This window comes from Acomys minous (assembly GCF_964271855.1).
Source record: "Acomys minous genome assembly, chromosome: 1".
NCBI classification, from domain to species: Eukaryota; Metazoa; Chordata; class Mammalia; order Rodentia; family Muridae; genus Acomys; species Acomys minous.
The window spans coordinates 98,493,084-98,510,804 of NC_140483.1; positions in this window are offsets into that span (position 1 = coordinate 98,493,084).

A 17,721-nucleotide genomic window follows, 5' to 3' on the forward strand; every position below is an offset into this window, starting at 1 on the left:
GGAAAGATGTTTTCTTCAATACTCTCAAATACAAATAATCAAAACAGTAAGAATGTAACATTTATATTATTCCTGACTGTGTGATGGTTCTTCTTGCTATAGGTAGTTTATTGATATACATGTAATAATATAAATGTATGCATAAAAAGAAAAAGTGTTTAATTACTTAAAAAGGATTTATTCCTTTATTATGTATACAGTGTCCTGCTTGTATGTATACCTTCAGAAGAGGGCACCAGATCACATTATAGATGGTTGTTAGCCACCCTGTCATTTCTGGGAACTGAACTCAGGACCTATGGAAGATGAATCAGTGCTCCTAATCTCTGAGACATCTCTCCAGGCCACTGTGACTAATTTCTGATAAGAAACAAGTTAAGTGATAGACGTTTTAATTTTAGTTTATAAATCCAAAGGAATACAGTAGTTCCTAGTGGCCTAAACAGTGTGTAAGAGTTGGAGGTGCTTGGTTCCATTGCATGTACACTCAGCAATAAGGGAGTGAACAGAAGATGGGGTTGGGCTATAAGACCAGCCTGGTCTTAGTAACACACTGCCTTCAAAAAAACCCTCCATCTTGTGAAGGATCTATAGCTTTCCCAAATGATGCTACCAGTAAGAGATATTTCACATTACCATCAGAACCCATGATTCTAGAATTTGTGAAACTGGCTTACTTCACTGAAAAATGTTGTTATACAATTCCATAGAGTTTCCTGTAAATTATATAGCTCCATTTTATGACTCAAAGAAACAGAGGGGTGTGTGTGTGTGTGTGTGTGTGTGTGTGTGTGTGTGTGTGTGCTATTTTTATTCAATTATCTTATAAAAAACCAATGTATTCCATAATTAAGTGACTATACCTCCAATAAATATAGATTTTCAGGTGTCTCCATAAAAGCCTAACTTAATTCTTTGGGATACATAACACAAAACTGGTATATCTGGATTAGATGGAAGTTATATTTTGAAAATGTTAGGACTCTCCATATTGAATTCCATAGCAACTAGACTAATTTAGAGTCTTAACATTAATATACAGTTTCTTTTCTCCTGTATCTTCATAATACTTGTTTATTGTTTTCTTCTTTATTAGCCTATCTGATTTGATATTTTCCTGCTGCTACTTATAGGGCTATTTGGATGTTAATTATAGTCATTGCCTGTGCCTATCACTTGAAGAGTTTCCACTATGTTTCTTGAGTAGTTTTAAATTTTCAGATATTTGGTTTCTTTGAATTGATTTTTGTATAAGTTCATAGGTCAAGACCTAGTTTCAGTCTTGTATGTGGTGACATGGCTTTCCTAGTACTACTGTCATTGGCATTGATGACACGCTGCTGTGCAAGGCAGATAAATTTTTCTTTTTATTCAGAGAAATTAAAACCTGGTTCAAGATCCTTCCTTCCAACCACTGTGCTTAACAGGTACTTTAAAGTACCCTTCATAGTCATCCATCATTTTTGCCATGGTGCTTTTTAGCAAAAACATAGTAAATATACTTCTCTTCCTATGTTTTCCTCTCCAGGAAATACGTACCTGCTGCTTCCTGATAGAACCCCGAAGACAGTCATCATCATTTAAAATCACCTATTCAGCCACATGGAATCCGATGCCTGTTGACTGTATTTTCTAAAGCTTCCCATATTTGTTCACACATCTCTGTTCCTGGTCTCACTTTGAGAGATGAAAGGCTCCTTTCCTGATGAAATTACTGTAATCTCAGAATTGGTATCTCTCTCTTAAATGCAGACTTGCCACAATGGTTTATATATATATATATATATATATATATATATATATATATATATAAAACATATACAATATACATTGGGTCTTTGAAGTTTTGCTTTCATTACAATGTGAGATTTTCCTTTTTGAATCTAAACCTCTGCGAAAAGGACTTTGTGGATTCACTACTGAAAAATTCAATTATTTATTGTCAGAAGAGCCTGTGACCCATACTGCACACTAAAACTCTATTGCATTAACACATTTGTAGCCCACAAACATGGGGTGATTCAAGACAGTCTTTCTTCCTTAGGCCTCTTTCCCACCCCACTAGTCTCACTTTAATAGTTTAGATAGCCTAACCACAAGATCTATTGTCCTGACCATGTTAATATTAAGATAGAAAGAGGAATTATTAGCTGTAACACTGAAAAAAGAACGTTATTAGCCAATTTTATAGGAGGTAACTCAGGTCATTATTTAATCAAAGGGATCTTAATTTGTGTTCCCACAATTTCCTGAGCTTACTTCAAATGACTTTAACCACGTCTTATAAAAGGATTTGTCTTTGCTTTGCTCATCATTGTCTCCAGAAAGCTTTGCATAGGTTTTGATGCCCCATAAGTAGTTGGTATTCTTAAAACAGACACTGTTACATGAACACTCTCAACTAGGAATTTCACTGACGACCTGGACATAAATTAAACTTCATTGGTTGGTGAGCTGGTGTACTAATAACTCTCAGCATTACTGTACATAGAGCTGGGGGAAGGTGTTGCATGGCTCTCAGTTGTTTCTAAGGTACTGTTGCTATTCTCAAAGAATGATTAACATCTATGAAGATTTTTGATAGCAAGCAATGCAGTAATATCTCTCAATGACTTATCCTCTTTAGGATATAGCTCATTATACTTATAAATGTCTGAAATTTTCATGGTGGTCTACTGTAGAGAAAGAACATTTCAAACCAGAGAAGAAAATGTTACATTTATTTATTTATTTATGTAATTTATTCAGATTACAACTCAATTGTAATCCCATCACTTATATCCTCTCATTCCTTGCTCCCTGCCACTTTCCCCTTATTCCCCTCCCCTAGGTCTAAGATTGAGGGGGACCTCCTCCCACAGTATATGGTCATAGGTTATCAAGTATCATCTTGTTAACCTGCTTATTCTTTCATTGTGTGCCATCAAGCATCCCCACCAAGAGGAGGTCGTCAAATATGGGGCACCAGAGTTCATGTCTAAGTCAGTCCGTGTTCTCCACATAATGGTGGAGAATGTCCTATCTGTTGGCTAGATCAGAGTAGGGTTCGATGTTTACTACTTGTATTGTCCTTGGATTGTCCCAATCCACTCATCATGATATTCTTCTTGTGGGTTTCCAGGACGCTCTGGGTCCTTCTATTTGTTCATCTCCTATATTTGGCTTACCTAGAATCCCAGTGGGATGTCCTCACATCTATTCCAATCTCCTGGTAAGCGAAAACTTTCATGGGACATGTCTTTTGGGCTAGTGTCCAATTATAAATGAGTATGTACCATGTGAGTCTTTCTACTTCTGGGTTAACTCACTATTATGATCATTTCTAGTGCCAGCCCTTTTTCCACAAATTTCAGGATCTCCTTGTTTTTAATAGCTGAGTAGTGTTCCTTGGTGTAAATGTACCAGTTTCTTTATCCATTCTTCAACTGAGGGACATTTAGGCTGTTTCCAGGTTCTGGCTATTATGAATAAGGCTGCCAGAAGTGGATAGACACACATATGGTCACTTGATTTTTGACAAAGAAGCCATATATATTCAATGGAAAAAGGATAGCATCTTCAACAAATGGTGCTAGTCTAACTGGATGTCTATATGTAGAAAAGCGCACAAAACTCAAGTCCAAGTGGATTAAAAACCTCAACTAAAACCAGAGACACTAAGTCAGTTAGAAGAAAAAGTGGAGAAGAGCCTGGAACACATTGGCATAGGAGACAACTTCATGAACAGAACACCAACAGCCCAGGCCTTAAGGTCAACAATTAATAAATGATACCTCATGAGGCTGAGAATCTTCTGTAAGACAGTAGACACTGTCAACAGAACAAAGCAACAACCTACAGACTGGGAAAAGATCTTATCCAACCCTACATCTGACAAAGGTCTAATATCCAAAATATATAAAGAACTCAAGAAATTAAACACCACCAAACCAAATAACCCAATTGAGAAATGGAACTCAGAACTAAAGAGAGAATTCTCAATAGAGGAATATTGAATGGCTGAGAAACACTTAAAGAAATGCTCAAAATCTTTAGTCATCAGAGAAATGCAAATCAAAACAACTCTGAGATTCCACCTTACACCCATCAGAACGGCCAAGATCATAATTTTAAATGACACCACATGCTGGCGAGAATGTGGAGAAAGAGGAGCACTCCATTATTGCTGATGGGAATGCAAACTTGTACAATCACTTAGGAAATCTATATGGCGCTAACTCAAAAACTAGGGAATAGGGCTTCCTCAAGACCCAGCTATTCCACTCCTTGGAATATACCTGGAAGATGTTCCTCCTCACAACATGTGCAACTATGTTCATAGAAAATGTTGCATTTAACCTCAAGAGAAAAGGCATCTATATAGTTCATAGAAGACAACTTACAGTTCAGATAGCTATTCTAGATCTATATGTGAAGAAAAAGGCTCACACAGGTAACTAATATTTATAGAGTCCATTAGCTAGAGAGTCATAAAAGTCCTTCTAGAAAGGGTTAAAAACCAGCAGTCGGAGTAGAAGAACATAGCCATGATGCAGTCAGGCAGAAAGAGAGAGTACTCAGTCTTTCTCCTCATTCGTGTTAAGACATGTGGTGGATTATGTGATGGCCATGCCAGCGAAGGTAATATTCCTCTCTGAGGTTACTCAGTCTAAGCAATTCAAATACTCATCTTTTAGAAACATCCTCACGGGATGTTTCTCTACAATAGCCACTCTGAAGATTTCGTGCATTTACAAATACAGTGAGCGATCACCTAAAGACAGCATATCATTCAGAGTTATTTCTGCATTGCCCAACCCACAAATCTCCATACATGTCAGTCATGCCATAAGAACAACAGCAGGGCGTTATCCTATCTAAACAGGGTAACGTGTAGCCAAATATCCAGATACTCCATGACCCAGACAAGTTGATATGTAAAATTAACTATCTCATTATCCATATGGCATATCAATTAGTTCTGACAAATGTCACGGTAATTTAAAAGCAGCCTCCAATAATATTATGGCATCGGAGGTAAATAAGATGGTTTGCCCTGCATATCTCATGTATGTCTTGTACCTTGTTTATGTTTGGATATGTCATGTGATATGATGTGCTCTTATATGGACATGTGTGAAAGCCAGAGGAAGACTTCAGTGGCCTTCCTCTATCACTTTTGTCTTTTAAGTCAGAGTATCTACCCGAACCCAGAAATGTGTTTTGTTTTGTTTTTGTTTGTTTGTTTTGTTGTTGTTATTGTTTTGGTTTTTTGCTTGTTTATTTTGTTTTTGTTGGTTTTTTGGGGGAGGTGTTTATTTTTGCTAAGCTGGCAGTGAGAAATCCCCAAATTCTCACTGATTATTTTGTCTCTGGAGTCCCAGAGGGTTGGGTTATAGCTATTTGAAACCAGATCTGGCTTGCTACCTAGGTGTTAGATATGGACTTGGGACTGGTTATGAAGTCAATACTCTGAATAACTAAAGCTTCTTTTTAGACATTAGCCTTCATGAAATGACTGTTTAATAACAATGTCAAAAATTCAAGGCTTTTCAGGGAGCACCTTTGTAAACTGGAAGCATTGGTCTAAAGCCATTTGGAGCCATAGCAGGCTTCATACTAGTAGGAGAGCAATTGTCTTGGCCTTTATTAGTTTCTTTTATATTGCTTGGATGAAAAACATAACCAAGGTGACTTTTAGAAACCTTGGTTGATTTGGATTCTTCAAAAGGGGTGAAAGTCCATCGCCATTATGGTAAGGAAAAATGGCAGCAGATAGACATGGTAACTGGAGCAGTGAGCTGAGAACTCACATCTTAAACCATAAGCAGGAAGCGAGAGAGAGAGAGAGAGAGAGAGAGAGAGAGAGAGAGAGAGAGAGAGAGAGAGAGAGAGACAGAGAGAGAGAGAGAGAGAGAGAGAGAGAGAGAGAGAGAGAGAGAGAGAGAGAGAGAGAGCAACTGGGGATGGTTGAAGCATTAAAAACATCACCTTCCCCCCCAGTAACATACTTCCTCCAGTAAGGCTACACCTCACAAAACTACCTGAACACTACCAACCACAGTATTAAAATATCTGTGCCTATGAAGGATACTACAGTTTAAACAAAAGCATGACCGTACTCTTTAAGGTTGTTATTTTGGAAACACACTTAGCAAAGAAACTTCTAGAGCAAACCTGTGGTCTTTTGATGACTGCAAGCATATTCAATGTCCCACAGATTGTGTTCCATAATATAAACAACAATGGAGATAAATATCAACATGTTGGGAATACAAAGAATACAGTCTCAATATTTTGTTTCTGCTATAGTGCTCTTTCAATTTCCTTTACAATGGTCTTTTCCATGTTTAGAACAATGAGGCATGGTATACAATAATACATTACTTAAGTAGCCTTTAAGGAAAAAAATAAAGCTAAAGATACAAAAGTTTTTAAGCGGAAAATGAGGAAATAGAAGGATCCAGAGGGTCCTAGAAACCTACAAGAACATCCTGATGGGCAGATCTGGACACAGGGGGGTCTGCTCAAATTACTGCACTAAGAAAGGACAATACATGCAGTAAACTTTGAATCCCTATTCAGATCTAGCCAATGAACAGTACTTTCTCCACAGTTGTGTGGAGAGCAGATACTGACTCTCACATGAACTCTGGTGCCCCATATTTGACCACTTCCCCGGGAGGCCTGGTGGCACTCAGAGCAAGGATAAGCAGACTTTCAGGATGAGACTTGATTGGCTGTGACCATATGGTATAGGAGGAGGTCCCTTTCTGTCACAGACCTAGGGGAGGGGAATAGGGTGAAAGAGGGAGGGAGGGAGGAATGGGAAGATACAAGTGAGAGGATAACAATTGAGAAGTAATCTGAATAAATTAATTAAATAAAAATAAAAAGATTTAATATTTACATGAATACCTTTGCTAAAGCATCTAAATTCCTTAAGTGATTAATAGCAAAAGTTAGGTAAATTATTCTTTTCTTTGTAAAAAAAAATAGTATTTATTATATGAGTATGTATATGTATTTTTTTTTAAATATCCAGACACATATATGTGTGTGAATATCTGAGACTAATGCCAGGAATAAGCCTCGATTGCTCTTCTATCCTGATCTTTGAGGCAAGGATTCTCAGTCAATCTCAGCGCTCACTGATAAGGCTAGTCTTACTTGTCAGCTTTTTCTGGAGACCCACTGTCTCTGCCTTCTGAGCCTGCATCCATCCTGTGTGTACGTAGGCTCTGGAAATCTAAACCCTGCTCCTCCAAATCACTATTACTTCCTCTGGAAAAAACAGTCATGCTCTTTTTCAGTTGTTTCAATTAAGAACATTAGTGCATTTTTTTTTAGTCAACAACCAATTACAAAATCGAGGCAAAGAAATGCACTTTGCATGTCTTACTAACCACAGCTTCTAGCAGAGATGCAGTTACATTATCCTCTAGAGAGAACCAGCTACTTAGCCTTAATTTGAACGTCCTCGAAAGAAGAGTCTGCATATTTGTGCTATAGAATAGTGTCTGTGCAAGTGTGCTCATTACTGGGGTCTTTTATAGCAAAGTAGAGTAATTTTATGGATTTTATTTTTAGCAGAAATTGGATCTACATCAGGCCGGATCTACATCAGGCCTGGGCTAATGACTGATAGGGAAAACCTCAACCCAGTATGCATTTGTGTGAAATAAAAATCTCTGGAAGAGTTAACTCAGGGTGATATATTAAATCTTTGTGTTTTCACTTTTGCATATGAAATGATATTAACTCAATTATAAAATTAAGTTGTAAAGTGTGGTGTATAACATCATTTTTAAAAAAATCTATTGAGTATATTCTGTGTGCCTGGCCTTTTTTTAATCATGGAGACAAAGCTCAGATTCTTGCCTTGCATTCCTATACATCTATTCAGGTAGGAAGTCTGTTAAGTAAACAAATACCTTTGTAGTGCATTAAAAGGTTATGAAACATATAGAGGAAATACATATCAAGGACGGGAGTGTGAGACTTTTAGTCATTGAGATGAAGCATTCAATTTTTACTTTATAGCACATGATCACACACTTTAAGATTTAAAACAATGTGTACTTACTTATCAAACATCACAATGTTGCTGGCTCATGATCACTCCACTTCAAGGCACTTTGGTTGCAATTTTGGTGTTCCACAAGGCTGCATTCTCATCTGGATCATAAATGGGAAGCATCTTTGTTCAGTCTCCTCAGGTTGTCAGCAGAGCTAGCTTCATTTTGTGTTGTTTAATTTATGACAGCTAGCTTCATCAAAGTCAGCGTTGGGAAAGTGTCAGAACTGGATCTTTTGGCTGCATCATCCCCTCTGATATGTTATGATAAAAGAGTGGTAACCTATCCTTTGTGTGTGGGTATGTGTTAAGATGGTTTACATATTTTGGCTGCATCATCCCCTCTAATATATTATGATAGAAGAGTAGTAACCTATCCTCTTTTCTGTGTTAAGTAGACTCTGACATTTGGAAGCAGAGATAGAGATCATGGGGGCCACTTGGGAAGTCTGTCTGTCTGTACATTGATTTAAGGAGAAAAAAGATGGCTGCCAAAGCTTTCATGAAAGAGGTGATGATAGATCACATCTTGGAAGGAACAATGAGAAACAACTATGTGGCTAATCTAGGGATGACATCCAGCATTAGTGCAAGCCACCTGAAGGGAAAGGGTGTTTGGCATTTTTAAGATACAACACAGAGTCTTATGTGGCTGGAGTAGAATAATTTAGAAAAAGGTGGACTTTGAAGCCAGAGAGCTACCAGTACCAGGGGAAAGGTGGAAGAGAGGGTAGCCATATTGTGGAAAATTCTGTTTCGTTATTTCTTCACTTAACACCCTGATTGTAGCCCCTTTCCTCTCTTCCCTTTCCAGTCCCACCCTCCATCCTTATTCCCTGTATCCCCTCTCCCTCTACTCCTCAGAAAAGGGGAATGCCCACATCAACTCACCACAGAACATTAATTTACATCCTCTTCCCCTGTGGCCTGGAGGCAGTCTCCCAGGGGGAAGTGATCAAAAAGCTGGCAACAGAGTCCATGTCAGAAAAAGCCTCCACTATATATATATATATATATATATATATATATATATATATATATATATATATATATATATATATACATATTGACATCAAGCAAAAACGGGGGAGGTTAGAGTAGAGACACAATTTAATATAAATTAAACAAAGATGTCGCTGCTTGGGACAAGGCATGGTGTGAGACTCACAAAAGTATGGGGACATCTTTGAAGACTACCAGATTAATTATAATAGAAGGGTCGGTGGACATGAGAAGACCTGATAAGATAGAGAGACATATGAAATCAGATTGACCTTTGAGTTTAATTTTTTCTCCATTCTGTAGACAAAGTAGTATTTTCCAAATTTGTCACCATCGCTACATTGTCAATGGTGTTCCTACCCTGAAACTTTGGAATTGTATGAGAAACAAGCTCAAGGGGGTGTAGTGGGGCGCACCTTTAATCCCATCACTCTGGAGGCAGAGGCAAGTTGATCTAGACAGTTTTTGATGCCAACTTGTTCTACGTAGAGAATTCTAGGCCAGTCAGGGTTATATAGTAAGACCTTGTCTAAAAACTAACAAATAAACAGAACAAAAACATAGGAGCAGGATAGATGGCTCAATTATAAAGATCATTGTAGAGACTTAAGTTCAATTCTTAGGTTCACAGCCGTCTACAACACCAGCTTTAGGAAGATTGAACACCTTTGGTCACCAGGAGTACTTACACATATGTGCACATATTTACACTCATAAACACAATTTTAAGATTGTAAAAAATAAATCTCTTAAAATCTCTTAATCTGGTAGTCCTAAGAAATTGAACTACAGCCTGTAAATCACTAGAAGGGGTAATCACCATTATCCACCAGGCTGCTTAAAATAAACAAGCAAGCAGCAGCAAAAAAGAGGGGGAGAGGCTGGTGTGTGTGTGTGTGTGTGTGTGTGTGTGTGTGTGTGTGTGTGTGTATGGAAGGCTGTGGGATGCCTCCTATAAGTACTTGATCAACAGCAGCCATGCAAACTAACACCAGCTCACACAAATGAAATCAAAAGTCAACCTAGGCAAAGTCATATGTTAGGAGAAAAAAATGTAAAAATCTCTTCTGCTTTTACTGTATCTTATTTCTGACGTACTGATACATTTTAGAAAAGGTGGTGAGACTTTCATAGGCCAGTACGTGAGTTTGGGAAAAGATTTACAACAGCGTACTGGTGGTCCTCTGGCCCTTTTGTGAGCTGCACCTGATGTCCACAAATTTGCAGCTTAAAGAAACACTCCCCCCTCCTCTCACTGTTTGTGCTCCAGGACTGAACTTGGATCTTGAAGTTCGGTGCCTTCACCATCTTGTTGGCCCAGAAAATTTGAGCTTTTATAAGGCATTTCTCTAGGCACGGGTTATTTTCATTTTCAAACTCTTTACTGGCCTGTAAAGAGCCTTTTCAGCCTCAAGAAGCTAAGGTGATTAAGGGAAGATCGAGAGCCCTGAGACATTGCATTTCTATTGTTACCTCATCTCCAAAGCCAGAGACTATTATTTCCAAAGCCTCCTTTACTTACACACAAATGTGACAGTGGTAATTCACTAGGGTGGTTTTACTTTAGCTACTTGTTCTCACGGTTAAGCCATTTTCATAATCGCTAATTAGATGTCATGGAAAGTATTACTGGAGGATAGATTTTGTTCTCTGAGGCTGCTGGTACACCATGCTCCTTCTGTGTTGCCCTGTGTGAGTGTATATACATAACTGGCTTAAAGAGTCAGTGACTCTCGCCTCGTTATACCGTGACCATATGTGGCCAATTACATTTCCTCTGTTTTTAATAATGTGGCTGTTGATTTACTAGTCCACATTCTTCTCTGATCATTAATTTTTATGGGCTTTCGTCTTTTGAATCATCCGCATGTGGTTTGTTACAGCAGCAGTTTCTTGCCACCATGTATTTTAAGCTTATAAACAGAATACAAAATCATGTTGTTCCCATAGAAACACTCAAACACCGCAAAGCCAAAGCTTTGAGTCTGTGACTGCTGTTGTATGAAAGTTAGTGCCCTGTAGCGGCATGCTCTAATTTCCAGTGCCCTTAACAGGAAGAAGCAGTTAACCCCAACGCCATTACATCTAATTGTTTAATTTATTTTTCTTTTAAATTGCTTGGATCTGTTCTAACCATTGGGGCAGTGCATCACAGTTCACCAAGGTAGGGTCCCTGAGAATAAGAAAATCTGTTCTAAAGAAGAGAATGGAAACCAATGGTGGAATTTCTCCAATTTTTTATTTATTCATTCATTTACTCACTCGTTCATTCATTCACCTATTACTGTCAACTAATTGGGATGAGCAGTCCTGGGAATTTTAGTGATGAGCAAGGTAAAGTTTCTGACTTTGTGATGCTTACAATACAGTGAATATGAAAACCAAATTTCCCAATATATATATATACTCATACTAACCCATTGGTATTGGTAAGAGCTGATATATGCATGTATGTATGTATATATATATATATTGTTTTAATCAAGATAATCAATGGGAAAGTCACTGTAGCATATACAGTTGACCAAATACTTAATTGCCATGCAAAAGCCTTACTGATTTTCTTGCCCTGATAAGGAAGTTGAAAGTGCTATACCTGGAATATGAACTTGCACACTTGTCTTCTGGCCTGTGGAGGAGTTCCAGTATCCTTGCCCCAAATACCATGAGGAGGAATTTGCCATGTGACGTGGCAATAGATGAATGGGAGGTAAGGGAAGTGATTATATAGTGGTTTTCAGGCCAAACTAAGGTTACTGAAGTTTGGCTTCAGTGTGAAAAGTATTGAACATCAAGTGCATTCACAAAGATTGCATATCTCTTTATTGGTGGTAAATAATTATCCACCAGGGAAAGAATAGAGGCAGGAAGGACAGCAATGTTGTTGTTGCAGCCATTATTTTGGTTTAGAAGATAGAACATACAAGAAGGTTGGTATATGGGCTTCTGAAAGAGAACAATGAGTCACACTGATTCTTTGAACATAATATGTGAGCAAAAGGAGCCAAAACAACTACTGATGGCCATCATCCTAAATAACTGGATGAATGTTGATAGCACTGCCCAAGATGGAACACTGAGGACAAAGAAGCTTTGAAGATGGAGTTCTGCCTCATATATAAGACGTTGGATCTCTCCAATTAGAGAGCCTAAGCAAGGTTTTGCTCATGTGTTTTAATGTACAAATTTGGAAGTTAGAATGATTAACATAAGGGTTTATAAGTCACTGTTCTGGCATATAGTTCTGTAAAGACATCATAATTATGACTATCTGAAGCCAGAATTATAGCTCTCCATACATACAATATTGTTGTCCTATACAGGGTTCATTCATAACCACCAAACTGGAGTGTGCTGTCATGCGATGATGCATCTGTGGTCACTCAGTTCTGATATCTTCTCCAGGAAAGGAGTAGCTTAGGCCAGGTAGTGTTCATGCCAGTTTTTAAGCTGAGGGTACCCTACAGTGTTATTTCTCAGTGTTCATCTCCAAATGAATCACATGGTGATGTGTAACTTCTCAACAAGTGGTTAAAGTGTCAAAACCAGAGGGCAGAGTAGGCAAGTGAAATGTTTTGAAAGCCAGTCACTTTTGTAATGTGTTTGTTAGTTAGCTTTGGCTGTGCACACCTGTCATGGAGAGGTCACAAATATTTGCCCTGTGTACCTTTTGGCTTGTGGCTCCAGGAAAGTAGCAGTTCTGTGTTCTTTGCTGAGCCTCGTATATTGAAAACTTTGTGCTTCTTACAGGTTCAAGTATTGAGAAGTGCTAAGTTGATATTTCCTCGTGTATTTCTTCAATAATGTTTCGTAAAGGACTTTTTTTTTTGCCATATGCTGTTCTTTAGCTCCCTAGAGAAAGTATGAATTGAAATATAAGAGAAATGGATACTAGAAATCAGGAATACAGAATGCTTGAATAAAAATTACCCCTTAATGTTTTAGTATTAAGCACACACATTCCAACTCGCCTGTCAGTTATATGTTACCCATATAGATTTACTGCTGCCCTTGTCAAAGCTTCCAATTGTACCTAGGATAAGGATTCAGAACCACTTCAAGTAGGTAAAAGGGTTGTGGTTGGCCTGACTCCTCCAGCCTCCATTCCCTCATTGTCTATTGTTTCTCCACACCTCTCTATACCTGAGCCATGATGTTTTCTGTGTTTCATGAATGAAGGATGGATGGTCCCTTCTGACTGGTTCCTATGCTTCAGTGACTGCTGAGAAACAGTAATTTTCTTTGCATCCATACTGAACTGTCAGAAGTCCTCTGTTCTGAGATTCACAGTATCCACCACTACACGGCTTAGCACAGAAATTTTAAGCAGACATTTGCAGGCTGCTTTATTTGTATCTGTCTACCCTACTTTAAGATTCATGGAAAAAGAAAGTGTCTCTGTATAATTAACTTCTGCAGTTCTAAGGCTTAGCATGGTGCCTGGTACAAAAGAAATCCATCAGAATGTTTTTGTTTGAGGCTATCTTGCCATCAAGGTGAATCCTTGCCTTAAATAAAGCAAAAATAAGCAGGTCATTTGCAAGTACTCTAAAGAGTTCTGTAGAGAGGTGTGTATCAGAACATACTCTTTTGATTATATAAAATATGTTCTTTCTATTTTTGAGACTTCACTTGTTAAAGAGCCAGACTCATGTCTAGTTTCTAATGGAGCCATATTATCATTATAACATAACAATTTAGCTGGAAGGATTATTAAGATAAAAGATAAATTTCTTTCTCTTATCTAATTTCTAAATGCAGAAAAATTAGGTTTGAGATTTATTTCTGGAGGTATTAAGAGCATGGACTGACTATGAAACTTGACTACCTGATATTTTATTTTTCCCCTAATGACAAAAGCTCTAGAGTCCTAGAACAAGATGAAGAGGCTTTCTTAAGGATTTAATAAATTTACCTTTATGTATGAAAATAAATGATTATAGAAACCTGGATTTTAATATGTATTATATCTACTCACTCTTCTGAAATTAAATCGTTCCTAGTTATGTGAACATCTGTCCAATTTTTTTCAAGGAACGAACATCTCTGTGAAAATTTTAAATCTTAAGACATAGCTTTGTCAAACCAAGAGGAAGATGAGGAGGAGGAGGAGGAGGAAGAGGAGGAAGAGGACAAGGGCAAACACAGAGGTTTTCAGTATTTAGTTCTTTAATTCTAGCTACAACTTTTCCATCCAATGGCCTTGAAGAGGCTGATCCAGCCTTCATGGTGGTAGACATAAAGCTTTCCCACAGTTGGTAAGCTTTCCCAGAAACTTTTGAGTAGCTAGCTAGAAATGCTCCTACACTGTAGACTCAGGAGGCTCATACATTCAACTCAAGGCAGAAGAGAGGTACGTTAACTGCCCAAACACAAGCTCACACTTCAGTGAATAGAGAGCTTTCAGAATAAATTAATATGTGATGGAGACTCTCTTAGGTTCCTTTAAAATTACCAGTGAGTTAGAAAGGAAGGCAAAGCAGTACACTAAGAATTAAGCCTGAGATTGCCAGATTTGAGAAAATTCCCTGGGTATAATATAAATTTGATGTGCTCGATTTAAGATAGAAAACTCAAACAGCTGTCTTTTTATACCACGAGAAAGCTCTGTGCTCTGAAGAAGGTAGGAACAAATCCTCTTCTGACTTATCGCTCCGTCTCTCAACAATAGCAACAACAACAAAGAGCCTTGAACTTCATATTCAATAGGATGTAGGTCCTGAGAATTTGACAACAAAGGAAGTAAAATATTTACACTTACTGAGCTTCTACTGTCTCACATAACCTGCAATCTGCCACAGAAATATATCATGAAAATATGTATTGTATTGTGTGCAAATTGTACAAGTATCATGTGACTTGGTGCATGGCCAATGAGTAGCTGCATGGACAAGATGACAGGAACAATTGAGTTAATGGAATGAGTGACAAACTTTATACTGACAAAATCCCAATAATTCATTTCTACATGTTATTGGAATTGCACACGTACGTGAACCAAGTGAACACATTGGCCTGAGGGTGTGAAGAGAGGAAAGCAGAGCACTTTCCAATATATTTAAAACTCTTAGTGACAAGATTACAAAGGGCTAGATAAAGAATAGTAAGACTTGATCTGGAGGGAGTCAGCAGAAGTAACACTGGGAGAGATCATTATTCAATTCACTTAATTGACATCTTTGTACACACAGAGTGCACAGTGTGGTGTTTGGACACATTTGCACACATTTCAGACAGACTCAATTAGGCTGAACAGCATGCCCATCACATCATCTACAAATTTTGCTAAGATAAGATTGAAGAAAGGTCTATTCTTTTAACAATTTTTAATTTTCAGCATATTATTATTATTTTTAACTTTGCTCACACTGTAGTATTCCTCTGCTCTGACAACTGTACCTTATGACCAACATCTTCTTTTCTCTGTGCCCTTCTTTTCTGCCGCCTGGCTTTGACTTTACATTTATATGAAGACATTCCTTCAGCTTCTAAATAGAAGATTATTGTAAAATATTTGTCTCTCAGGGTCTGGCCTATTTTCCTTAAAATAATGTTCTCCAGTTAATATAATGTCCCCCAAACCATCCATGTTGTCATGAATGACATAGTTTCTTCATTTCAAAGATCGTACTTTAGATATATTCATGCATACCATATCTTTATTTATTAACGTGTTGACAGATGCTTAGATTGTTTTCATATCTTAGCTAATATGACCAGTGCTTACGTAAAGATGGGCATGTAAATGTTTCATTAATACAATAATTTTAATTATTTTGTATAAAAATAAAACTTAAATTATATATTTTATATATTTAAAAAACTGTTACTGTATAACAATGAGATAGTGAGATGGCTCAGCATTTAAGAACACTAGCTACTCTTCCAGAGATTCTGAGTTCAAGTCCCAGTAACCAACTGGCTTATGATCATCTAGAAAAGAATCTGGTATCCTCTTCTAGTATGCATGTATACATGCAGACAGAGCAGTCCTACATTAAATAAGCAAATAAATAAATAAATTTTAAAACAACAATAAAACCTGTTACATTATTTATGTTCTGGAGAAAGTATACTGCTTTGCAAAATGGAAGTACCAATTTACATTCTCCTGATGGTGTGCATAGGCTTCCCATTTTTATCACATCTTTGTTAACATTTGTTACTTCTCTTCTTTTCAATAATTGACATTCTAACAGATAGGAGATCATGGCTTTTTTTTTTTTTTCTTTTTTGCAGAGGAGCTTGAGTGGCAGGAAGACAATTTGGTTTTGAAAGCAAATAAATGACATTGTTCAAGCCATCTTTTACAATGATGATAATAGTTTCAAAAGGAAGGATAAATGTAACATGGGAAATATGAGAGTGAGAGGAGTAAGAAACAGGTACCTTCAGACAATGCACTGTGGATATACATGATAATAAACTGGCCGTTATAGTCAATAGCATAAGAGTGCTCAGGGTAAGATACAAAAAGTTCTAACTAAGGACTTATGGATAAAATTGTAGTGCCATAGATTGAGTGTTGCATGCTTCTCAAAGACTCCTAAGTGAAATGCTTTGTCCTCAGTGAAGTACTGTTCTGAGGTAGTAGATCTTTAAGAGCTGAGGTCTACTGGGAAGTTTTTAGGTCACTGAGGACCTATTTCTAATGCTGTCTGTGGCTCGCTCTTCTGTTTTCTGGTTGATTCAATAATCATCTTTGCTCTGGTCTGAGCTATGCTGAGTCACTTCAAGATAGACCTAGAGCAATGAAGCTAATCATTTATGGCCTGGAGTATTCAAAACTGTGAGTTCAAATCAACTTTAAAAAAAATATATATCCTTATTATGTCAAGTAGTTTGTTATAGTAATACACATCAACTCTTGATTAATAATAATAGAGGAATAAGAAAAACCAGTCTTTGCTTGTTCATCTGATAGATTTAAGAACTGGTTTTCAAAGGGATAAAGGTGAGCCAGGTGAGGCTTCGGTATATAAATTTTTGATGATATTTGCTAACACGGAAGCAGATGAGAAAATGAGATTCTAAAGGAAGGTAAACTTAATTTTTAGCTTATGAAGTATCCAGTTTTGTGCCTACTATAAGAGGACCTATAGACTTTTTAGATTCCCCAGCACAGAGAATAAGGCAACTGTGCAAAACTGTAAAGGATGTGAAGAGAGGAGCCAGAAGATAGGACACATGGACTTTACTGGAACACACACAGGAAATTGGAGTTTTGCAAAGATAAGTAAGGTAGAGGAGCCAGACTAGATAGAAGACATCCAGAGACCCACAGCTCAGAACGCTCTTGAGGAAGAAGGAGCTCTAGGGTGCCCGTGCAGTCTACCTGGTAGCAAATAAAAGTACTGTCACCTAACTAGGTTGTAGGTGCTTTTTGCTGTGGAAAAAATGTTCCTCCCTAAGAGGTTCATTAAAAAAAAATAAGTTGATGTCCTTAATCTGTGCTGACTCTGGGGGCCACATTAATGTCTATGGTCCTTGCTTCAGCTAGGGGCCATACTGAGGACCATGTTTTGTGCTATTGATAGCCATGGTCTGTGCTATCATCAAAAAATCATGTTGACGTACGTGGTCCAGGCAGCCACCAGAGACTGTGCTGATAACTGGGATCTGTGCTGCTACCGTAAGCCAGGCTGCTAGGGGCAAAGAAGCTT